Source organism: Bos indicus, chromosome 12 (assembly GCF_029378745.1).
Source record: "Bos indicus isolate NIAB-ARS_2022 breed Sahiwal x Tharparkar chromosome 12, NIAB-ARS_B.indTharparkar_mat_pri_1.0, whole genome shotgun sequence".
Classification (NCBI taxonomy): domain Eukaryota; kingdom Metazoa; phylum Chordata; class Mammalia; order Artiodactyla; family Bovidae; genus Bos; species Bos indicus.
Genome location: NC_091771.1, coordinates 30,199,052 through 30,224,394, shown reverse-complemented (window position 1 = coordinate 30,224,394; position 25,343 = coordinate 30,199,052). Strand labels below are relative to the sequence as shown.

General features: G+C 44.9%; 1 long non-coding RNA gene across 1 annotated transcript in view; it reads right to left on the bottom strand.

Moving 5' to 3' along the window:
• Positions 1 to 232: 232 nt before the first annotated feature.
• Positions 233 to 25,343, bottom strand: part of LOC109566812 (uncharacterized) — a 32,862-nt gene continuing 7,751 nt past the window's right edge. The window contains exons 2-3 of the long non-coding RNA XR_002181919.2: positions 14,678 to 14,780; positions 233 to 10,857 (exon numbers count right to left, since the gene is read on the bottom strand). This is a non-coding gene — a long non-coding RNA (uncharacterized lncRNA). The remainder of the gene's footprint in view (positions 10,858 to 14,677; positions 14,781 to 25,343) is intronic.

Genomic DNA, 25,343 nt, shown 5'->3' with positions numbered 1-25,343 from the left:
CCCCAAGCATCCAGTATCGTGCATCGAACCTGGACTGGCGACTCGTTTCATACATGATATTGTACATGTTTCAATACCATTCTCCCAGATCTCCCCACCCTCTCCCTCTCCCACAGAGTCCATAAGACTGTTCTATACATCAGTGTCTCTTTTGCTGTCTCGTACACAGGGTTATTGTTACCATCTTTCTAAATTCCATATATATGCGTTAGTATACTGTATTGGTGTTTTTCTTTCTGGCTTACTTCACTCTGTATAATAGGCTCCAGTTTCATCCACCTCATTAGAACTGATTCAAATGTATTCTTTTTAATGGCTGAGTAATACTCCATTGTGTATATGTACCACGGCTTTCTTATCCATTCATCTGCTGATGGACATCTAGGTTGCTTCCATGTCCTGGCTATTATAAACAGTGCTGCGATGAACATTGGGGTACACGTGTCTCTTTCAATTCTGGTTTCCTCAGTGTGTATGCCCAGCAGTGGGATTGCTGGATCATAAGGCAGTTCTATTTCCAGTTTTTTAAGGAATCTCCACACTGTTCTCCATAGTGGCTGTACTAGTTTGCATTCCCACCAACAGTGTAAGAGGGTTCCCTTTTCTCCACACCCTCTCCAGCATTTATTGCTTGTAGACTTTTGGATTGAAGCCATTCTGACTGGCGTGAAATGGTACCTCATAGTGGTTTTGATTTGCATTTCTCTGATAATGAGTGATGTTGAGCATCTTTTCATGTGTTTGTTAGCCATCTGTATGTCTTCTTTGGAGAAATGTCTATTTAGTTCTTTTGCCCATTTTTTGATTGGGTCATTTTTTTCTGGAGTTGAGCTGTAGGAGTTGCTTGTATATTTTTGAGATTAGTTGTTTGTCAGTTGCTTCATTTGCTATTATTTTCTCCCATTCTGAAGACTGTCTTTTCACCTTGCTTATAGTTTCCTTTGTTGTGCAGAAGCTTTTAAGTTTAATTAGGTCCCATTTGTTTATTTTTGCTTTTATTTCCAATATTCTGGGAGGTGGGTCATAGAGGATCCTGCTTTGATGTATAGAGGACTCTTACCAGACACTTCATTGCACTCCATACTGCACTCTTAAAGCACACGCCCCATCTGAGTATCTTCCTTATTCTCACCCTCATCCACCTAGGCCCAATACCTTCCAACATCATGGAGCTTCAGGGAACATCCTAGAACCCAAGTGGTAGCCTACTCAGAACACTGTCTTTACAGACACATCTTTGTATTTGTCTCATCCTAGTTCCATTTTACATGCCAGGTTCCAAACACCCTAGGCTTGTTTGGATGGCTTTGGCGGCAGCGGGGCCGGGGGGGGTGGGGGGGGCTGTCCAACGGTGGGATTACCTCTCTACTAAATTCTATCTTCTAAGACTTTAAAACATATTTTTGGACCCTAAAGAGATAGCATCTTAATGTATAAGCTGTCCTTTCCAGATTTCTTCAGGACGTCAGTTATAAGAAGACTATATTGCAGGAGGCTGAGACAGAGCCCTGTGCAAGTCAATAGAGACCTCTGTCAGAGTTGGAATGTATCCATTACCAAGACTTTTTGGGAAGTGATTGTTCAACCAGCTGCAAATCAGTCTAATTGGCCCTCTATCTACCCTACATCTCTTCATTACTCAACAAGGACACTAAAAGATTCTTGTCTAAGATACTGAGATGTACACACACCCACCACCTGACCTTCCAACCCAACCCTGATGTAAAACAAAGAAATGAAGTCCTATGTACACCTCACATTTGGCACACATTGGCATCTCTCTTTTGCCAACTCTGCACTTTTCCTCCTGGCCTGAGGCTCCCCTAACATCAGACATGGCCATACCTAGAAGCTTGCTTCCTTCTTTGTTACTGTAATTGTACAATGTAGTTTTGTCTTCCTAAATGCATTATACAAGCACTGAAAAGTTGTGCTAACGTGAATCATGTTTTAAGTATCAGTTCAGTTCAGTCGCTCAGTCGTGTCCAACTCTTTGCGACCCCATGAACCGCAGCACACCAGGCCTCCCTGTCCATCACCAACTGCTGGAGTCTACCCAAACCCATGTCCGTTGAGTTGGTGATACCATCCAACCATCTCATCTTCTGTCGTCCCCTTCTCCTCCTGCCTCAATCTTTCCCAGCATCAGGGTCTTTTCCAATGAGTCAGCTCTTCGCATTAGGTGGCCAAAGTATTGGAATTTCAGCTTCAACATCAGTCCTTCCAATGAACACCCAGGACTGATCTCCTTTAGGATGGACTGGTTGGATCTCCTTGCAGTCCAAGTGACCCACAAGAGTCTTATCCAGCACCACAGTTCAAAAGCATCAATTCTTTGGCGCTCAGCTTTCTTCACAGTCCAACTCTCACATCCATACATGACTATTGGAAAAACCATAGCCTTGACTAGACGGATCTTTGTTGGCAAAGTAATGTCTCTGCTTTTTAATATGCTGTTTAGGTTGGTCATAACTTTCCTTCCAAGGAGTAAGAGTCTTTTAATTTCATGGCTGCAATCACCATCTGCAGTGATTTTGGAGCCCAGAAAAATAAAGCTGGCCACTGTTTCCACTGTTTCCCCGTCTATTTGCCATGAAGTGATGGGACCGGATGCCATGATCTTACTTTTCTGAATGTTGAGCTTTAAGCCAACTTTTTCACTCTCTACTTTCACTTTCATCAAGAGGCTCTTCAGTTCTTCACTTTCTGCCATAAGGGTGGTGTCATCTGCATATCTGAGGTTATTGCTTTTTCTCCTGGCAATCTTGATTCCAGCTTGTGCTTCCTCCAGCCCAGCATTTCTCATGATGTACTCTGCATATAAGTTAAATAAGCAGGGTGCCAATATACAGCCTTGACATATACAGTAAACTTTTCATTCCATCAATTAAAAAAAAAGTTAGTTGCTCAGTCGTGTCTGACTCTTTGCAACCCCATGGACTGTAGCCCACCAGGCTCCTCCAGGAATACTGGAGTGGGTACCTATTCCCTTCTCCAGGGGATCTTCCCAACCCAGGGACTGAACCCAGGTCTCCTGCATTACAGGTAGACTCTTTACTATCTGAGCCACCAGGGAAGCCCAATCAATAGAGGTATTGATCATTTCCTTGAAAAATTGATCATTTCCAAATTGAAAACTCTTTTTGAAATACAAGTATAAAAACAAAAGAAACAAACAAAAAAAATGAAATACAAGTCTAATACTAATTTAGATTTTTGTTTACCTATACTCAATTTGCTCAAAATGTATAATATCTTCAAACACAATAATAACAGGCCAAAGCTGCTGTAACTTAAAACACATGATGTGATTCAATATCTGGCATGTGATGTCCTCCTGCCAGGAAATTCTTTAACCTCAGATATTCAGACTCAGTAAAATAAATAGTATTTTTTAAAATTGGTAGTTCAGTGAAAATAAACAAAAGCAGTTTCCACCTTGTTTGACATTGATCCTGAATTATTTTCAAGTCATCACTGTGCCCCCTTTTCAAACTAGATCACAAATCTTTTATATTTCTTTTATATTTATTGTTTAAAAGTCTGATTTATTTATTTAAAATAAAAGTTAACTTTTAAAAACAAGCAACACTCCTTTAAATATTCACATACTTCTTTTCCAAACAATAAATCAAAAATATAATTCCCTAAACTTCCAGACTTTGATTATAAACTTAAACATATCAAAATGTACATTAAAAGCATATCAGATTTTCTTGGTAGCTCTCTGCAGTAAGCTGAATGATGACCACCTAAAGATATCCGGTCCTAATTCCTAAATCTTAATAAATGTTACTTTTTAAGGAGCAATGGCCTTTGTTGGTGTGATTACAGATCTCTCTTTTTTTAAAAAAAAACAAAGGCCTTTTAGTCCCTTTAATTGGCTATATCTAATCTTTTTTATTTTAACTTTTTTTTTTTAATTATGAAAGTATGATAAAAATCACAGGAGACTTGGAAAATACAGAACAAGGTTACATACAGTTCTACTATATATTACAATTATTTTTTTAAGTAGATAAGATTTTTAGTTGGAATTTCAATATCAAACTCCCCAAAATTAACAGAATGAATATACAGAGAAGTAGGCAGATATAGTAGACCTGAAACGCAATATGAACCAGTTCAACATAATTAAGATTTACACATTTTCACAGAACAGTAGGATACAATCAGGGACATAAAGCAATGTGCAAAAGTTTCATGGTCTAAAGGTATTGAAATCCAGAATCTGTTCTCTTATCACCATGGAATTGTTAGAAATCACTATCAAAAGATATTTGAAAATAACCCACATATTTTCAAATGACATTTACCAAGAAAGATCTTTGACTTAGCCATCAAAAACTTCAATAAAGTCAGACTGCAAAAAACACATAGGGTGACTGCCGAGAAGAAAGCCTTTAAGTGAGAAATTAGTATCAAAATGAGAAATTAATAGTAAAGATACTTTAAACAAAATCCTATGTATCTAGAAATTAAATGTCCACTTTTAAACGATGGGTGTTAGATCACAAATCTTGAGGAGGGCAGAGGTCACGCTAGTCTAACCTCTTACACCATCACAGAGTCCAGCACAACGCCTGGAACATATATAATAGGGGCTCAATACATGTTTCCTGAACAGAAAAAATGAGCAATAACCCAAAGTTTGTGTACAAAAATAGTAGTCATTCACAGTTTTGCCCAGAATCAAATAGACATGCCCAATGCCTTCTAAAAGAGAAATTTGGGGGCAAAAAATGACCATCTCAGATAGATAAATAAGAGCAATAATCTCAAAGTGCATGTGTGCTAGGTTGCTTCAGTTGTATCCTACTCTTTGTAACCCTATGGACTGTAGCCCACCAGATTCCTCTGACCATGGGATTCACCAAAGAATACTGGAGTGGGCTGCCATGCCCTCCTCCAGGGCATCGTCCCAACACAGGGATCAAACCTGAGTCTCTATGTCTCCTGAATTGGCAGGTGGGTTCTTCACCACTAGCACCACCATTTTGGTCTCAGTACACCTTTACACTATTAAAAATTATCAAGAACCCCAGAACTTTTGCTTATACAGGACACACCCATCAATATTTTGGGCTTCCCCGGTGGCACTATTGATGATAGGGAATTTGTCACTCAAGAATTTAGGCAAATTCAGCCTCTAGAGTAACCCCAACTCGCACCTACACTGACCACTTTTCTATCAGTTCAGTTCAGTTCAGTTCAGTCGCTCAGTCGTGTCCGACTCTTTGCAACCCCATGAACTGCAGCACACCAGGCCTCCCTGTCCATCACCAACTCCCGAAGTTCACCCAAACTCATGTCCATCGAGTCAGTGATGCCATCCAGCCATCTCATCCTCTGGCGTCCCCTTCTCCTCCTGCCCCCAATCCCTCCCAGCATCAGAGTCTTTTCCAATGAGTCAACTCTTCACATGAGGTGGCCAAAGGACTGGAGTTTCAGCTTTAGCATCATCTTTCTATAAGAACATCTAATTGGAACGATTCCTAGGAAAGTCACCTTGGGAAGTGACTTTTCACTGCACTTCATTCTACTCTTTGGGACCCTCAGCCTGCTCACGGGCCTACCTGTGGCCACCTAGCTTGGATCAGGTTGTGTACCTGGTCCAGGCTGGGCCAATCGCATCCTCCCTTCTGAGAATTTGGTACTGGGCTGAGAACAACCAGTTGCTTGGCTACTAATCTCTGTAGGAGATATTAGTGGTCATAATAGTGGTCATCATAGAGGGATCATCTCCCTCCCGGCCCAGCTGCCCACCAAGAGGAAGAAACAAAGTCGACTGCAGAGAGAGAAGAGACAGGCATCAGGGACAAAGCTGGAGAGGGGTCCTGCCTGGCTGGGTGGCAGCCACCTGTCCTGGGCCTCACTGAGACATGGCTTTATCTATGTACTTCCCTTCCCGCTTCAGCCAGTTTAGATTGGTGACTTGCAACCCAAAGGTCTTAACTGAGGCAAAGACAGAGCCAGAAGCATCCATGGGTCTTTCTTGATAGCCAGGTGCCTTAAAGGATTCTGGAGAGCTCTGCAGGCCCTAGGTACACATTTACTCTCTGAAGACTGGACCGGACAAAAACATCTTTCCAATCCAAGGCCAACGAGATTAGGAAATAGCATTTCCTAAAGCTTTCCAGCCCCCGAGGGCAAATGTACAGATGACTGCAGTTGGCAATTGATTCTGTGGGTTAGTATTTGCTGAGGGCACACACCCAGGGACTTGAGCGACAGAAATCCCCAGGTTCCAGGCAGGAGGCTGACCCATTAAGCTTCCAACCACTGGCCTGTCCTCCCTCCTCTTAAGTCGGCACTCACCGGAGCCCCAGCCCACCATGACCGGTAGGATGACCCGCTTTTAAAAGTGCCAATTTTTAGCAGCTGGAAACAATGAACATAGAGGGAGGTGAAGATGCCAGAGGATGGATTTCTCTCTGTGCGTGCATGCTAAGTCACTTCAGTCGTTTCTGACTCTCTGTGGCCCCATGGAATACAGCCCGCCAGGCTCCTCTGTTCATGGGATTTTCCAGTCAAGAATACTGGAGTGGTTGCAATTTTCTCTTCCTGGGTATTGTCCCAACCCAGTGATCGAACCCACGACTCCCACATCTCCTGCATTGCAGGAGCCTCTTCACAGCAAGGCCTCCAAGGATTTCTCTTTACCTATTTTCAAAAGATGCTCTAGGACCAGGGACCCATTCCAAGGATGTAACGCGACAGCCATGCAAAGCTGGTGGAGCTGGAGCGGCTGTGTGACAGTCAGTCCACACAACTCCCTGGGCCTCGGTTTTTACAGCTGCAGAATGAGGAGGTAGATGTAGACTGTATTTAATATCCTTTTCATCCTCAACTTTCTACAATCTTTGTGCGCTGGAGAGATTTACACAGAACTTCATCTTGTTTTTATTACTCGTAGTTCATCTTCCTCTGACAGAGCCAGCGGCAGCCTGTGCAGAAGTAAGTGGCTCTCTCTTCCAGGATAATTTAAGAGGCGTTGACAACCGCAAGCACCTTCCTCACGTTCTGTCACAGCCCAGGCCCAAAGCTTGCCCATCCCAGAGCCAGCCCTGGGGTCTGAGCACGGTCTGACAATTGTTGTCCAGTCACTCAGTTGTGTCCAACTCTTTGCGATCCCATTGACTGCAGCATGCCCGGCTTCCCTGTCCTTCACCATCTCCGGGAGCCTACTCAAACTCATGTCCTTTGAGTCGGTGATGCCATCCAACCATTTCATCCTCTGTTGTCCCCTTCTCCTCCTGCCATCAATCTTTCCCAGCATCAGGGTCTTTTCCAATGAGTCGGGTCTTTTCCAATGAGTTGGCTCTTTGCATCAGGTGGCCAAAGTATTGGAGCTTTGGCTTTAGCATCAGTCCTTCCAAGGAATATTCAGGGGTGATTTCCTTTAGGATTGACTGGTTTGATCTCAAGAGTCTTCTCCAACACCACAGTTCAAAAGCATCAATTCTTCGGTGCTCGACTTTCTTTATGGTCCAACTCTCACATCTATACATGACTACTGGAAAAACCATAGCTTTGACTAGAAGGACCTTTGTTGACAAAGTAATGTCTCTGCTTTTTAACACGCTGTGTAGGGTAGTTACAGCTTTTCTTCCAAGGAGCAAGTGTCTTTTAATGGGATCTGTTGATGGTCCCCATCAAAAGGCAGATACCTACATTCCGCATTGTTTCTCAGGGAGCGTATTAGCCTGGACTCCCCTCTGGATTCCCTAGAAACGGTACTGAGAGTGGGATTCGGCAGAGGTGCCGTGGCCAGAAGGGTCTGGAGCCCAGGGCACGGTGGTTGCAAACCCGCCTGGGCGGTCGAGTATGTAGGTAGCGAAGGCTCCAAGGCTAGATGAGGAAGCAGCTCTGAGTCAACTGCACTGGCCCCTGGCTGAGACAGGAGAGTGGTCAGGTCTCTTCTCCTCTTCAGGGTGCCCAGCGGGAAGTAGAAGAGTCTCCGATCACCCTCCACAGGCCCTTCCTCCAGTCAGGGAACGCCTGCCCTTAGGCCCCCAGAGATCATCCTGACAACAAGACGAGGGAAGGTGGCCACCCTGGAGACAGTGGCCTGATTCTGCTGTGGCACAGTTGCCCAGAACCACAGGTGCCCCTTGCATTGCAGGGGTTCATGGCTGCTGCCCGCTGGCCCAGTGGCACCAGCTTCCTTCCTTTCCTGGCTGTCTGCCTAAGAAGACACAGCTCACTATGGCACCCACCCACTCCAAAGACAAGGCTTGGGGAGAACGTCGCTGGCAGTCCAGTGGCTAAGACTCTGCGCTAACAATGCAGGAGTCCAGGTTCCATCCCTGGTCAGGGAACTAACTAGATCCTGCAAGCTGCAACTAAGAGTTCACATGCCTTAACTACAACCCGGCACAGTCAAATAAATAAATACACAAAAATAAATTAAAGAAAAAAAAAGGGCTTATGTGTCAGGTTGTACTAATCCCCATTTCTGGTGGCTTCCGCTCTTAAACCATAAAAAAGGAGAAAGGATAACCAGGAAGAGAACTTCTTAGTGCTCCTGTGGGGGGATTTATTTATCAATATGGGAGCTGTATGAAGTTTAGGAATAAATGAGCCATCAGATAGCACCCTGAGGTATTATTCTTCGACACAGCATCTTAAACACGGATTCCCCTGCACTGTATTGGAACAGATGTCACACATTACATTAGAGAACCAAGCTTCCCACAGACTTTCTTAGAAGGCTAGGCTTGTCAAATCTTTATCTCATTTGTGGGTGAGGATTAGGGTGTGTTCTGCTAATTTATGTGTGTGTAGATATTAAGTAGAAGTAAAAACAGCAACGGAAGCAAAAACCATCCTTAGCAGTGTCTTGAAATTTTCTGAAAAGAAACTGTGGAAGAGCCTGAGAGAACCAGATGTGTTTTATATTTCCTGGGGATAAACAGGAAAGGAACACACGTGTATGGAGGACCACAAGCATTCCATCACCACCTTTCTCCTTAGTCTCCAGAGCAAACATCTTGAAAAGTACCCAAAGGGCCAAAATTCCAGTTATTCCCAGGGGTTTTCCATGGTCCAGCAGAAGTTTCTGGGTATGTTGCATGAGTCCCATTAAACCTTCAAGTTTAACTCACCTTGGCTGGTTTCCCGCTACTGTAGATTTCCTTTGCAAGAGAACGGGAACTGGGGGGATTGAAGAACTCTTACTGGGTAGTCTAGCAATTCTGCACCGGGAAACCAGCCAGCCTGGGGCCTAGGGAATTTCCCTAATGAACCCCTGGGAGACTTGGGTTAACTGCAGGCAGGCATAGCTCCTCCAGCACTCAATCCAGAGACTCCTGCTAATGAAAGGTCTGCTCAACATCCTGGGGCTAAAGATGAACCGATTACCTCCACTGTGAAATAGGAATCTGCAAAGAATTCTGAGCACATACCTACCTGCAAATCTACCTGCCTGTCCTGCAAACAAGGTGTGCTAAAGCCGAACCTTTTGTCCGAACCAGCTAGGTCACAGTAGAATATGGGTTAGGAGTCACAGACATCTAGGTTTGAACCCTGGGTGGGCTATCAAGAGCTCTGTGACAGAGCCCAAGACACTCAGCCTGTCCCCTGCCTCAATGTCCTCGTGTGCAAATGGGAATAAAACAGACTCACACGATCTGGAGCTACTGAGTCTGAAGAAGTGGGAAACGAGTACGTGTGGCCTCATTTCTGCAGGCAGAAATACCACACACTTCTTTCCCTGGGGTTTCGAGGTCCGGGCCACCTGGTCGGTACACCGACCGGCCCCTGCAGCGCAATTCCGCCCTAAATTAGGACCCTCCATCCCCGGCCCACCGCACCAACTTGCTCCCCGCTCTCTCTTGCCTCCCTCTCTCTCCCATCTGGCGCTCTCACAACACTTTCTAAAACAGAAAGTACTACCGCCCTTTAATCCGTGCTCAACGTCAAGGGCAGAATCGTCACGAAAGTGAGCAGCCCGGCTTTCCGGGCGCGGACGGGCAGGGCTAGAGGCCGGTCCCGGGCAGCTGGCAGGGCCAGCCCCCTTTCCCCAGCCGAGTTCCAGATTCGGAGCCTGGGGACCACACTCTGCCCGAGCGTGTGTGCTACGGCCGACACCCGGGAGCCGCCCGCAGCCCTAGGGGGCCGGGGGCGCGGAGATCGGGGAGGAGGGGTGGGAAAGAAGATGGGGAGGGAGGAGGTGGAGGAAGGAGGAGGCGGGAGGTGAGAGGAGGAGGGGAGGGGAAGAGGCAAGGAAGTTGGAGAAAGGGAGGTCGGGGTAGGGGGGGTGGTGGGGGAGGGAGGAAGTCGGGGGAGGAGGAGTACGAGGCGGGGAGGGGGAGTACGAGGGACGGGAGGAGGGTGTGGGAGGAGGAGACTGTGCGGGGCCCGCAGACGCTTGCGGGGGGAGAGGAGGGGGAGAGAGGGAGGAGGGTGGGGGAGGAGCGCGGGGGAGGAAGGAGGAAGTCGAGTCAGAGGAGGGAGAGGGCGCGGACCCTTCCCCGGCGAAGCCGGAGGACGGGTGTATGTGGATCGCGAGCGCTGCTCTGGGACAGCGGACCCACTTTGGAAGAGTAGAGAAGGACGGCGGGGCTTTCCTGGAAGAAGCAAAAACAAAACAAAAAAGCAAAAAGCAACCACCACAAACCAAGCGCAGGCCGCCCCGTCCCACCCCGCCCGGGCCTCGGCGGCAGCAGCACCGGCGGCGGCGACGGGGACATCGGGGAGCGGGGACCGTGGCCCTCGGGGCACGAGGGGCGCTCCCCGGGGCCCGCGGCCTCACAGTCCGGGAACTGGGCTCCGTCAGACTTCCGGGAGGCAGGAGGCCGCTCTTCTCCAAAATCCACCAGATTCCTCTGATGCGCTTTTCTTAACAGTGGCAAACTACAAAAAAAAAAAAAAAAAAAAGTCATGAAAATAACTGAGAATAGAACCCGCCGACTTCACTTCCATGGCGGCGTTCTGTTGAGTCTTGAAATTCGGAGTCTTTGCGGGTGAGCCGTGTGAGCGCCTTTCTGATCCATCCACGCTGATGCGTGTGCGTCTCTGCTGTGTTTAACAGTGGGTGATGGTGACGTGGTGACATCGTGTGAAGTTGATTTGGTGATGATTTCTGCTTCGGGCCGGTTACCTTGCTTCACTTGATAACACGACGTAAACGCATACACGTTGCAAACGCGTTGCAAAAAGCAAAGCACAGAAGGAGTATATCCTTTTAACTCTGGCTTAAAATAGATGAGATGCCCTAAGGCGCTGCCAGCACTGAAAGAATGAAGGGTTAAAAGCAACAATTATGCATTGGTTCCTTCATAGTCATTCTCCATAAGTTAACATTGTAAATCATTAAATGAAAGGGACGAAAACCCTATTCGTTGTTATAAATTTACAGTTTTAGAAAGTGTGTCATTACATCATATGCGCTGAATCACATTATCAGGTCTGTATGTGAGAATTTCTGCTCTGAAATAGAGCAGCTTTAATGCTTAAGTGCCAAGAAGTGCTTCTTAGGAAATTTCCAAATGCAATCAATTAATACAAAACAGATGCAGTAGGGGGTGCTTACTAAAACTGAAGGCTCTTCTCCCAAAGAATGCACCCCATTTTTCCTTTCAAATAAGCTGGAAGTCATTCATTTTCAATTGGCCAATGAGGTTTGACGATCACTCTAAAATCAAAATGGGACATCTTTTCCATGGTAGGTTAATAGAAAGGCCCAATTCAGGTTACAAAAATGTCTTTGGGCCAGGTCTCATGCACCTGCATAAAATCAAAGATGCAGTGATGTGTGCTTTATCACATTGAACAGCAGCACTGATAGGATGGATGTTCATGGAAACAGGATGCCCAGACAGAGGTTTCACTGAACCACATCCTAGCTAATGCTTGCAGAGAAGTCCCTGGGAGGTAGGTTGTAGGCTGGTGCTCCATTCTCCACTCCTCGTTTTCCAGGCCTGTTTGTTTGCCCTTTGAAGTGTGTTTTAAACTTTTGAATTCGTTATCTGTATTAAAAATCAGGATATTTCACAGGGAAAGCTGGACTTTTGGCTTCTCTTTGAAATCTGAGAAGACCTGGAGCAGAGTGGCAGTGTCAGAAGTGACCGTTCGCGTGCCCACGAGCACACACACACACACACACACACACACCACTGTTGTCCTCTTAAGATACTTGTTTGTCCTGTACCCCGAGTTTTCTGATCCCGGACAAACTACTTCCATCTATTGTTCAGCCGTTTTATAAGGATCATTAAAGTCATAGGTGGTTTCGACGCTCTCTGTCTAGATCTAATGTATGTATAAAACCTCAAATTTTGACTTCCAGAAATTCATCTTGACAGATTCAGCAAATCAGAAACTGAATAAAGACAGACACAACGGAATGTCCTGACTCCTCCATGGGGCATTTCCCCCAAATGCAGCAAGACATAGGGGAGCATGTGGTCTCAGCAATTAAACTATGTACCTGCTAGGCAATGTTAGGCAAGTTATTTACTATCCTAACCAGCACAAGTTATTTACTATCCTTACTTCCCTGGTGGCTCAGATGGTAAAGAATCTGTCTGCAGTGCAGGAGACCCAGATTCAATCCCTTTGTCAGGAAGATCCCCTGGAGAAGGGCATGGCTACCCACTCTAGTATTCTTGCCTGGAGAATCCCATCCATGGAGAGGGGGCTTGGGGGCTACAGTCCATGGTCTAAAAGAGTCGGACACAACTGAGCAACTAACACACCAGCACGATTCTGTAAAGCAATTATACTGCAATTAAAAATAAGCAAATTTAAAATTTTAAAAATACATACTAAAACTACCCCTTTGAATTATTGAATATTGAGTTATTATATGTGAAAGAATTTTGAACAGCTCCTGGTCCATAGGAACCACCCCAAATATTAATTTCTCCTGCCCTTGGGATTTCAGTTACTAACACAGGTTCTTGAGAGAGAATTATTACTAGATTCTACTTTAGTAGAATTCAGCCTTTGGTACCTGCAGGAGATTTATCTGGAAACTTGCTTATAATGCTAGTTTCAGGGTCCTGCTCCTAAGATTTTTATATAGGAAGTCTCAAATAGGGCCCTGGGGTTTCACATATTAACATTTAATTCTGGGACACAAGTTCTCAGCCCTCAGTCTGACAGTCCCTGTCCTGGACTTGCCTTTGGCTTTCGAGGGAGAGAGGTGGGAATGGAGGCCTGGGCCTAGTCCCAGGCTGTCTCAGCCAGCCTGCTGGTCCTGCAGCTAGGCTGGAGCCCTCCCTGGATCCCTCTTGCCAGCTTCTGGACTCCCAGGCATTTACTGAGAAGCTGCTGGAAGCACCCTGAGCTGGCACCAAGCATGCAAGACAAATTAAGTGGTTCCTGTCCATGGGAAGCCCAGGGCACTAAATTCCAAGGTCAGGCCTGGCATTTGGGTTCCAGTTTCTGCCTCTCACTGGTGGCTCAGCCAGTGAAAAATCTGCCTGCAATGCAGGAGACATGGGTTCGATCCCTGGGTCAGGAAGATCCCCTGAAGAAGGGAATGGCAACCCACTCCAGTATTCTTGCCTGGAGAATCCCATGGACAGAGGAGACTGGCGGGCTATAGTCCATGGGGTCAAAATGAGTCAGACAGGATTGAGGGACTAACACTTCCACTTCTGCTGCTCCTACAGCCCAGCATGTAATACACACCGTTCCAAGTGACAGTGTTCCCAAAGATGCTCCCCAGTACCATCAGCACCACCCCTCCCCTCAGCACTGCACTCCACACCACGATAGAGCGACTTCTGCCTTACCCAAGGACACTGAGCACAGCACTGCTTAGCTGCTCATTAGATATTCATGGAATCTAACTTCTTTGGACAAATCTGTCTTCTGAAAGCTGGTTGATGTTCATTCACTCATCAAATATTTATGAGCCAGGAACTCTTCCAGAAACTGGGGATAATAGCCATGAGCCAAATGTAATACCCCTGCCCACGTGGAACTTCCATTTGAGTTGGGAAGAAGGGCCATATAAACAAGTGGTTTTGCATGCTGGTGCTGGGGGTTGCGGTCTGTAACATTTGCTGCAATCTTGTTTGCTCTCTCTAATACCTCCATTCCCTGCCAAGTGGCCTTCTTTCCCAACCCCAGTCTACACAACCCTTACTCGGCGGCAATTCTGTCTGAGGCCAAAGAGCAAACTGGTTATTTTATTGTGTCTTGAATCAAAGTGTCTTCTGCATATTTCCTCTAGGCGTGAACCAAGTTCAGCCATTCGTTTCCAAATGCCAGAAGCTTCCACAAAAAGTGAAACTTGTATACTGTCTTACAAAGTCTTAGGAAGAAGGCTTGATAGAAGCCTGGTGACTCTGCTGTTTACTTGTTTGGTCCTGTTATAATATTGCTTTTCTTTTTAAGCTTCTTAGCTATTAGTGAAAGTGTTAGTTGCTCAGTTGAGTCTCTTTGCAACCCCATGGACCCGCCAGGCTCCTCTGTCAATGGAATTCTCAAGGCAAGAATACTGGAGTGGGTAGCCATTCCCTTCTCCAGGGGATCTTCCTGACCCAGGGATTGAATCCGGGTCTCCTGCATTGTAGGCGGGTTCTTCACCATCTAAACCACCAGGGAAGCCCTTATTAGCTATTATACCAAATATAAAAGTAACTCTGACTACTTTGCATTCATATTCTGTAGCTTCATTTGAGTAGACTTTTAATAACTTATCAGTAAAAGGTAATCTTACCTTTAGATATGTGATTTTGCAGAGAATGTTTTGCTGCATTCTTCCTGAGATCTTTGTATTTTTCTGGGTCTGACACTTATTATAGAGAAATACAAGTCCATTTCTGTCATAAAAATGAGAGAGGATTTCAGTATTCTATCAAGTGAGTTACATCTGAAAATTCAGGTAAAGAAGTATAATTTTCATTTCTTCCCCAAAGAGGCAACTTTTTGTGAAAATGCCCCCAAATGTATTATTTCTATCTCTCCAAATGTGTATATTTTTATTTATTTTATTCTTCCCCCCACCCCCGCACTATGTGGCATGCTGGAGCTTAGTTCCCCAAACAGGGATTGAACCCACGCTCCCTATGGTGGAAGAACAGAACCTTAACCACTGGACTGCCAGGGAAGTCCCTGTATATTTTTATATCTGACCTCTATCTGGGATCATCTTTGGCTGTCAATTGCATACATTTTATCATTTCCCGAGTCTGTAAGACTTCCTGTTGAAAAATATGAACTGGGTCAGTGGAAATTCTTTGGGAAGCCAACTCAGACACCTAGGATTTCCTTTATGCTCTGAAGTGCAAGATAAACAATTTGATTTGGACATAATATCATTCTTTAGTCTGCCAACTGGTTGAATAAGCAGGTAGAATTAAAATGTGTTGGCCCGTGGATGATCATCTAGCAAGTGGCCAGTTGCTGTACTTCGCACAATTTCAGACTGCTCAGTCAGAACTGAATTTGAGAGTCTATATATGTGCACTAATGAAAGTGGCCATTAATAGATTCAACTACCATCAGAGCCACTGGAGTGTTAAAACCATAAGATGTGGCTACTCTGATATCAGAACTCAGGCTATCAGAATTATTATATCAGGATATTAACACATAGTCCAAATCAGAACCCAAAGTTTACTAAGAGAACCTGAAAGGAAAGAAATTGCATGCTCTTTTCCTTTCTAGTCTCCTTTTCTCCCACCTGGGAGTGCGGGTGGAGAGGCCAGATGGAATAAGAGTGAAAAATTTTAACACGTATCTATTTATTTATCACGCCAGGTCTTTGTCGCAGCATGCAGAATCTTCTTGAAGGCACACTGGATCTCCTGTTGTGGCACGTGAACTCTTGGTTGCGGCATGCGGGATCCAGTTCCCTGACCAGGGGTGGAACCCAAGCCCCTTGCTTTAGGAGTTCAGTCTTAGCTACTGGTCCACCAGGAAAGTCTCCAAGGGTGAAAATTTTGAACCTAGGCCATGCAAGCCGTGACAATAAATGTGAGAAATCTGCTTTTTATTTTAACCGACGTTTCCCCTCGGTGAACTGACATTTAGTGATTGAAATATCTGGAACGCACACCATAATTTGGGTGTCTTTAGGCTAAAGGTTGAGACAGTAGAAGGTAAGGTACAAGGGGCTCAGATGACACTTGTAAAGGGAACAAAACAGATGCAGATTTCATGGGCAAAATAAGGTAGCTTTTCCAGTTCTAGACCGTGCTGAGCTGCTCTGGAGTAAGGCATTGTTTATCAAGTCTAGGCTTTCATCCCCCTTAATAACGTTGTCAAGGGCTCCCCATTGCCTTTTCAGTGAGATGGTTAACAAGCACACTGGGACTCCTGCACTCACTGTTAGTGACTGGTGATAGGATTTCTCCTGTAGTTCAGATGTGCATAGATTTCTTCACTCTCCCACTCTTATGATGTTATTTTAGAAACTGAGCTGTTCAAGGTTGTGTTTGAACACTTTTTGAACAAGAACTTTAATTAAGCGATCAAAAAGCTTAAGCTCACAGTTTTTAATAACTGAAATCAGTGTCTATAATTTTTCATATGTAAAATCTATAGACACTATTATCAGCCTCGCTAGCTTCTTTTACTTTCAGCTTGTAGAGAAAGTTTTCCTTCTTCTTCAGTTGTCTTTTTCACATCTGGTAGGACCAGCTCCTGTGATTATCATCAGTTGGAGGAAACCCATACACCACAGAGGGCAAATGAACTCACCAAGTTGCCAAGAATTCTAGGGATTTTCTCTCTTCCCTAGTCACTGTCACAGCCAATGCCCCCCCCCCCCACTTTTTTCTTCTTTTTGGCTGCACTGGGTCTTAGTTTTGACATGTGGAATCTAGTTCCCTGACCAGGAATTGAACCTGGGCCCCCTACACTGGGAGCTTAGAGTCTCAGCCCCAGGACCACCAGGGAAGCCCTGCCAACGTCTTCTTGAAAGATGTATCTTCATTTCATTGCCATACTAGGTGGCTAAGAGTTTTCTGGTCAATTTGGTAAACTTTGGACTATATTAGAATTTAATTGGCTCAATAAAATGGCCAAAGGACCCTTATTTGTACATATGGATGATCAATGATACAGGCTGATGGTAGCGGGTGGGCCGATCCTCCTGTTAGTCTGGGGATGTGGGTGTGTGAGCTATTTTGCTTTTGTTGTGTGTGGTGAGGGCTACCGGTATGGGTACATTTCCAAACTGCCCGAGAAAATGGGAGAACATAATCAGAAAATACACAGCTCTAGCTGAAAAGGGAGCTTAAAGGAGATTGGACTGTTAAAGGGACTACAGTTGTATCACATGCAAAGCATAAAGCAGGGCAAGAACTAAGGCGGTTCCAACCAACTTCTACGATTATTTTATTGAATTGGAGAGACTATGACTACGGGGAAACTTTTGTTTAGAACCGATCATTGCCATGCAGTGATTACTAGCATTAGCTGGTATAAGGGTGCATTCCAGGCTGCCAGTGTGTGGAACAAGCTTGTTCAATCACCCACGGCACTCCCTTCCTCCTCTACCATTTTGTCTCCATACGAGCATCTAAGTAAAGACAGAAAAAGAGTGGATACTTTTAAAGTCAGCTTTCACCCAAACAGAAGAAAAAAATTTTAAATGTCAAGTGGGCTTAGATGTGGGTCTCGCCACTTGGGGGCATTTTTTTCACAGTTAGGATGGAGGTGGGGGTGGTCAGAGGGGCGCAAATCTACTTCATGAATTTCATCTCAGAAGCTGTTGCTGCTGCTAAGTCGCTTCAGTCCTGTCCGACTCTGTGCGACCCCATAGACGGCAGCTCACCAGGCTCCCCTGTCCCTGGGATTCTCCAGGCAAGAACACTGGAGTGGGTTGCCATTTCCTTCTCCAACGCGTGAAAGTGAAAAGTGAAAGTGAAGTCGCTCAGTCGTGTCCGACTCTTAGCGACCCCATGGACTGCAGCCTACCAGGCTCCTCCGTCCACGAGATTTTCCAGGCAAGAGTACTGGAGTGGGGTGCCATTGCCTTCTCTGTCTCAGAAGCTAGAGCTATCTTTCAAATAGACTTTTCTGCTTCCTAGTAACTGGACTGTAGATTTATCATGAGAAAAATTTTCTACAAGCTTTCCCGAATATACATATTTTTTAATTTTTAATTTATTTAGTTTTGGCTGTGCTGGGTCTTTGTTGCTGTGCAGGTTTTTCTCTCGTTGCCATCTTCCTGCACCAGGGATCAAACCCGTGTCCCCCTGAACTGGCAGGCAAATTCCTAACCACTGGACCACCAGGGAAGTCCCCTGAGTCTATTTTTATTTTCACTTTGCTGGCTTGGGAACAGTGAGTAAACACTAAATGATTTCCCTTCATCTAGATTATGGACCATTTGGTAACAGAGCTTAAGAGAATCCCCAAATGAATAAACACCTACTGCTTTTTAAATAACCAACCTTCAAACTGATTCAGAAACCACCCAGGCAGGTATTCTGAGTCCCTGTGTGATTCTAGACGTGGCGCTGACCTTTCTTCAGGCCAAAGGGAAGTTAATGTTTCTCCCTCCCATTAGCTCGTGGCGCTGCCTTGAGAGTAGAAAAAAATAGATATGACAAAGTCCAGTGCAGAATTTTTAAATGCCACAGGAAAAACCAGGTAAGAAGCACTCATCTTTTGTGAAATGTAGCTGCCATGTGAAAGACCCAGGGCACTCTGTCTTCTTGGCTCAGGGACACACAGATCCGACTTCCTAGAATTCAGAACCAAAAGTAGGAACGACACAGTGGAAGGTTTTAAGAAAGGACACAGGTGTCCTTTTTAGACCCATGAGGCAAATCCTGTTCTTTTCTGATGTCTCTGGAAAGAAACTGTAGTCAACATAAAGATGTCTTATTGTTGATGCTGCCAGAAAGAGAACTCCGTGTTCTCATGGCAAAACGTGTTTTCAGATGCAATTTCACCTCGAAAAGTGAGCACTCCTAAAGGAGGCTTTGGCTACGTGTCATTACAGGCTTTGGGAGGGGACCCTGGCTTTGTCTTTTGTCCTTCTCACCTGTTGCTCCTTCTCTAAAACATGCATACTCATGCCAGGCGAGGTCTCTTGCTGGCGGGACATGTACATGTGTACTCTGGGCTGGAGCGCCTGTCCCCGAGCATGAGTCCTTTGATGACACACCGTTGTCTGATGAGCCAGTTGGAAGCACCTTCCACCACTTCACAGACATGCTTAATCTGAAGTCGGCCTGGCTAGAATTCTAGCCACAGAGAGACTAAGACTTCGTCAAGGAGGAATTGTCTTAAAGGTCAGCAGGCAAAACTTAAGTGTTCATTTCTTCTTGATGCGAACACCATGCTAAACACAAAACCCCACAGAAGTAAGAAAATGAGAAATGGGCTTTGCCATGGATGCATCTTAAAGAGGTGATTAAGGTGCTGCAGGCAGCTGGCCAGCTGGTCTTCATGGAAAACAGGAGGAGGTGGAGAGGGGCTTCCCTCATGGTCCAGTGGCTAAGACTCTGGCTTCCAATGCAAGGGGCCCAGGTTCAATCCCTGGTCAGGGAACTAGATCCCACATGCCACAACTAACAGTTCATATGCTGCAACTAAGACAAATAAATAAGTAAAATAAAAGATATTTTTAAAAAAAGGAGGTGGTGGGGTGTGGGAGTGCATTCCCAAGTCATCCTTAGAGTTTAAGTCTGCCCCTCAGATGTGGGAATGTGCTTTGCAGTAGCTACCAGAGGTAGACAGAAAAGTTTAAAGGTTTGTTTGGGGTTGTGTTTGGCTGGTTGGTTGGTGTTTTGATCTTGCCAAAGTAGCCATCTGGTTTGAGAAACATAACTTAGAAAGCACCAATGCCTGCCTCCAGATTAAGGTACTCTTAGATTCCCATGGAAGTTTTGGAGAAGCAGACATTTAATTTGCTTATTATGCTTTCATGAGTTTATCCAACCGACTTCACAGAGCACCCATGATGTCCCAAGGCACTTGGCTTACTGCTGGAGACACAGCCTCATGGAGACCCTGATCCTGGCCCAGGCAGCCTCTGGCCCGTTCTCCGTGCAGGTTCTGCGCTTGTAGCTCCTGGTGAATTCACCCATTGTGAACATCAGAATCAGAGATCACTGATTTCTTGAACTCATCAACAACCTATTCTCACCCACAATGCTGTCTAGATATAAGAGATTCCAGTGACCTATTTTCAAAGACTTCATTTAGAAATACACTTGGAAAAATAAATAAATAAAAATACACTTGGAGGGTTTCCCTGGTGGTCCGGTGGTTAAGAATCCACCTGCCAATGCAGGGGACATGGGTTCGATCCCTGGTCTGCAAAGAGTCCACCTGCCTGGGGGCAGCTAAGCCGGTGTGCCAGCACTACTGAAGCCCGCATGCCTAGAGCCTGGGCTCTGCAACAAGAGAAGGCTCCACAATGAGAAGCCCTCGCATCACGACTGGAGAGCAGCCCCTGCTCTCGGCAATTAGAGAAAGCCCGTGCATCCAAAAAAATGATGATACATTAAATAAATAAAAAAAAATTTTAAATACATTTGGAAAACAAAAACTAAAACAGCAGACTTTTTAATTCTAAAATGAGGTGTGTTCCTGGGCACCTGTCTCTTTTAGGGTATCTGCTACAGCAGAACAGAAAAGGGGAGGCAGAGGGGAGGCCTGCTGGGGTCCTCAGTTCATCATCTCAGGATCGTCATCCTGCTTCTCCACCTGTGAGAGGCTTAGGAGGCCACCATGCACGAAAGGCCACAGACGCAAATCCAGCTGTCGCGGCTTCTCACAGTGTAAGCAGATAGACTCGATTTTTCACAGGAGAAAAAGCCTTCCAGATGATGAGACTAGCCAGAGCCTGGATGCGGAGGTCAAAGTCCAGTCTTGAGATGACCCCTCTGGGATTGGCCGTGGGCTCTGGCCAGTCACCTTTTGACTCTGGGCTGCATTGTCCTCACTTGTAAAACGAGAGCTTCGTGCTGGACGCCACCTGACAGCCCTTCTCATTCAAACCTTCTAGCATCTGTGAGAAAGGGGGCACCAGGCAGGGTGTTTTGCAATTTTAATTCGTTGATTGGGCAGTCCATCAATGACTGAAGTTGTTTCAATGCTGAGATTAGAGTAATTGTGGTGAGGCTTCGAGGTTAATGATTAACTAAAATAAATGAGCCATTCACACCTCTGCCAGCGATCTCCTTTCAACTCTCAACAGGAGAACAAACGGCAAACAGTGATGAATTAATTCACAAGCAAAGATTATTTTTGGCAATTAGAAGAGTCAGACACTTCTATTTACATATACCCATTACATACATAAATAGGTGTATACATTTATAACTGTGTATCTCCATGCTCCCATTTGTCATTAAATGTGAATTTCCCCCCAAATTTACATTTAATAAAATTATAATAGTATGTGTTATATTTACTGAGCACATATTATGCGCCACACACTGTTGAAGAACTTATTTACATTGTCAATAACCTCTTAAATAATAATCTATCTATTTATTTATTTTTGGCTGTGCTGGGTCTTCGCTGCTACCCACGTTTTCTCTAGTTGCAGCAAGCAGGGGCTACTCTCTAGATGTGGTGCGCGGGTTTCTCCTTGCTGTGGCTTCTCTTGTCGTGGAGCATGGGCTCTAGGGTGCGCGGCCTTCGGCAGTTGCCGCACCCGCGCTCTAGAGTGCCAGCTCAGTAGCTGTGGTGCACACTGGCTTGGTCGCTCTGTAGCATGTGGGATCTTCCTGGATCAGAGATCAAACCCATGTCCCTTGCATTGCAAGGCAGATTCTTAACCACTGGACACTAAGGAAACCCTGTCAATAACTTCTTTTCATTAATGTCTTCTGTTTCCAGTCTTAACACCCACAGTTGATTTCTCAAAATATGGAAGTTCATAAAGTTCACTGCAAACATCTCACCTGGCAGGCATAACTGTTTGAATGGAGAGAAACGATATTTCATAAAAAGGCCTCCAATTTTTCTGAACTTTTGGGCAAAGCCTTGCTGGACAGGCACGAATTTGATGGTGTTTATGTCTAGTGGTGGCGATTCTGCCTCTAAATAACTTTCTTTGGGAGAGAGAGAGAGAGAATCTTGGGGTTTATAGAGAGTGGGAAATATTTTCATCTCTACTGAGATCGGGAGAAAAAAAAAATCTCACTAAGGTTCAAGGAAAATTTTCCTGGCAATAAGGGCTATATTTGATAAGTTACTATGATACTTGAATCACAGCTTCTGGACACAGATTACAAAATAAATTTTTACAGATCTGAGACAATTCAGGTGTGGGTCTTTCTGGCTGGATCATACAATCCATACTAGGACTGAAACCTCATGGGATCACTATTTTCCTTCCTGCCTGCCCATGCAGAGCACCCAAGCAGTGATGAAACATTCAGTAGCATAAGGGACGTGTTTCATATTATGATGATTATAATTCTACATGTTTTCCCAAAATGTACAAATATAAAATGTGCTATGTTCTACTCATATGCTTGCATATGGAAAACAGAAATAAAAATTGTTTACTCTGGCTACAACAAATGTCATTCTCTTGCTTGGTGGCTTTTGAGTTCCTTCAGCCAAACCAAACACATAGCTTCTCAAGATACCAGAATCTGCATTTAATCCAGTAATGAGTTTCTCACTCCAAGTATCTCTCTCTTTTAATGACTACATTGTTAAATAAGAAATGGATAATGTCAACTTTCCCAATAGCAGCAGTAGTAGTTGTTGCTGTTTCATAAGTAATTTAGGAAAGCAACTGAAGCATAAAGAAGCTACATTATTTATTACAGCAGTCTCCTCTCCTGGACATTGTAATAATCTTCAATATTAATGCCTTCCTTACAAGTATATAGTTAGGAAATTGAAATCAAGGGGTTAAATTGATCAATTAAACAATTATGAAATGTTTTCAGGTGAATAGTTGATTTTATCATCAAACCAAAAGACTGCCTCGTTTCCTGATGCATTATTAAATATTTATCTAACATGTATTGATGTATTCTTAACTGTTGTAGTGCATTCATGCATGCTCAGTTGCTTCAGTCGTGTCCCACTCTTTTGCGACCCCATGGACTGTAGCCCACCAGGCTCCTCTGTCCATGAGATTCTCCAGGCAAGAATACTGGAGTTGGTGGCTGTGCCCTCCTCCAGAGGATCTTCCTGACCCAGGGGTCAAACCTGAGTCTCTCATGTCTCCTGCACTGGCAGGCGGGTTCTTTACCATTAGCACCACCTGGGAAGCCCAATTGTTGCAATGTCTTCTTCAGATGATTCGCTTTGAGAGTTATACACAGCATGATTCAGTTTTCCTAAGTCAAGTGCAAGCTTCAGTTCAGTTCAGTCGCTCAGTTGTGTCTGACTCTTCATGACCCCATGGACTGCAGCATGCCAGGCTTCCCTGTCCATCACCAACTCCCAGAGCTTACTCAAACTCGTGTCCATCAAGTCAGTGATGCTATCCAACCATCTCATCCTCTGTCTCATCCTTCTGACAAAACGTGGTCCACTAGAGAAGGGAATGGCAAACCACTTCGGTATTCTTGCCTTGAGAACCCGATGAATAGCATGAAAAGGCAAAAAGATAGGACACTGAAAGATGAACTCCCCAGGTTGGTAGGTGCCCAATATGCTACTGGAGATCAGTGGAGAAATAATTCCAGAAAGAATGAAGGGATGGAGCCAAAGCAAAAATAACACCCAGTTGTGGATGTGACTGGTGATGGAAGTAAAGTCCGATGCTATAAAGAGCAATATTGCATAGGAACCTGGAATGTTAGGTCCATGAATCGAGGTTAACTGGAAGTGGTCAAACAGGTGATGGCAAGAGTGAACATCAACATTTTAGGAATCAGTGCAGCCTTCAGTTCAGTTCAGTTCAGTCGCTCAGTCGTGTCCGACTCTTTGCGACCCCATGAATTGCAGCACGCCAGGCCTCCCTGTCCATCACCAACTCCCAGAGTTCACCCAGACTCACATCCATCGAGTCAGTGATGCCATCCAGCCATCTCATCCTCTGTCATCCCCTTCTCCTCCGGCCCCCAATCCCTCCCAGCATCAGAGTCTTTTCCAATGAGTCAACTCTTTGCATGAGGTGGCCAAAGTACTGGAGTTTCAGCTTTAGCATCATTCCTTCCAAAGAAATCCCAGGGCTGATCTCCTTCAGAATGGACTGGTTGGATCTCCTTGCAGTCCAAGGGACTCTCAAGAGTCTTCTCCAACACCACAGTTCAAAAGCATCAATTCTTTGGTGCTCAGCCTTCTTCACAGTCCAACTCTCACATCCATACATGACCATTGGAAAAACCATAGCCTTGACTAGACGGACCTTTGTTGGCAAAGTAATGTCTCTGCTTTTGAATATGCTATCTAGGTTGGTCATAACTTTCCTTCCAAGGAGTAAGCGTCTTTTAATTTCATGGTTGCAGTCACCATCTGCAGTGATTTTGGAGCCCAAAAAAATAAAGTCTGACACTGTTTCCACTGTTTCCCCATCTATTTCCCATGAAGTGAAGTGCAGCCTTACCCATCACGAATTCAGTGACTACTGTAGTGCGGGCAAGACTGCCAGGATTCAGCAGTGCCCTGCAGTAATGAAAACCAGTGGTAAGAATCCCACCTTGCCTGGTAAATTGGGCAGTTTATAGGTTAACTCAAAATGTATGGTTAGTAGAGGGGCTTCCCTGGTGGTCTAGTGGTTAAGACTGTGCTTCCTGTGTGAGGGGCACAGGTTCAATCCCTGGTTAGGGAATTAATATCCCACATGCTTCTTGGTGCAGCCAAGAAAATTTTTTTAAAGTAATACAATTTTTTTTTTAAGATATGTTTACAAAAAAAACTATGGCTAGTAGAGACGTGTCCGATGTGGATGTTGTCTGGAAGTTAGGCCATAGGGCAGCCAGAGTAAGTCAGAAGAGACACTAGTTCTAATATGTTTCTTTTCAGCCAAACAAGAAAGAGGCAAATGAATCAACAAAAAGAGCATAGGAAACTCGTTGCCTGGTTCAGCTATCACTTCTGTAGGGCGTTCCGCATAAAATCTGCACAGGTAACCCTGATTTCTCACCTGCTCGCCCAGAGAACATCTTGATTCAAAGAAAGTGAAAGTTGCTCAGTCATGTACGACTCTTTGCGACCCCATGGACTATACAGTCCTGCAAATTTTCTAGGCCAGAATACTGGAGTGGGTAGCCTTTCCCTTCTCCAGGGGGTCTTCCCAACCCAGGAATTGAACCCCGGTCTCCCACATTGCAGGTGGATTCCTTACCAGGTGAGCTACAAGGGAAGCCCATCTTGATTCAAGGAGTATGAAAATACCTGAAGTTTTTCAGTTTTTTCGGCCATCTTCATAAATGAGCATCACCTCTCAGAATTTCAGAATCTCAGAATGTTTTTGAAATTAATGTTTTCTGAAATTAATGATA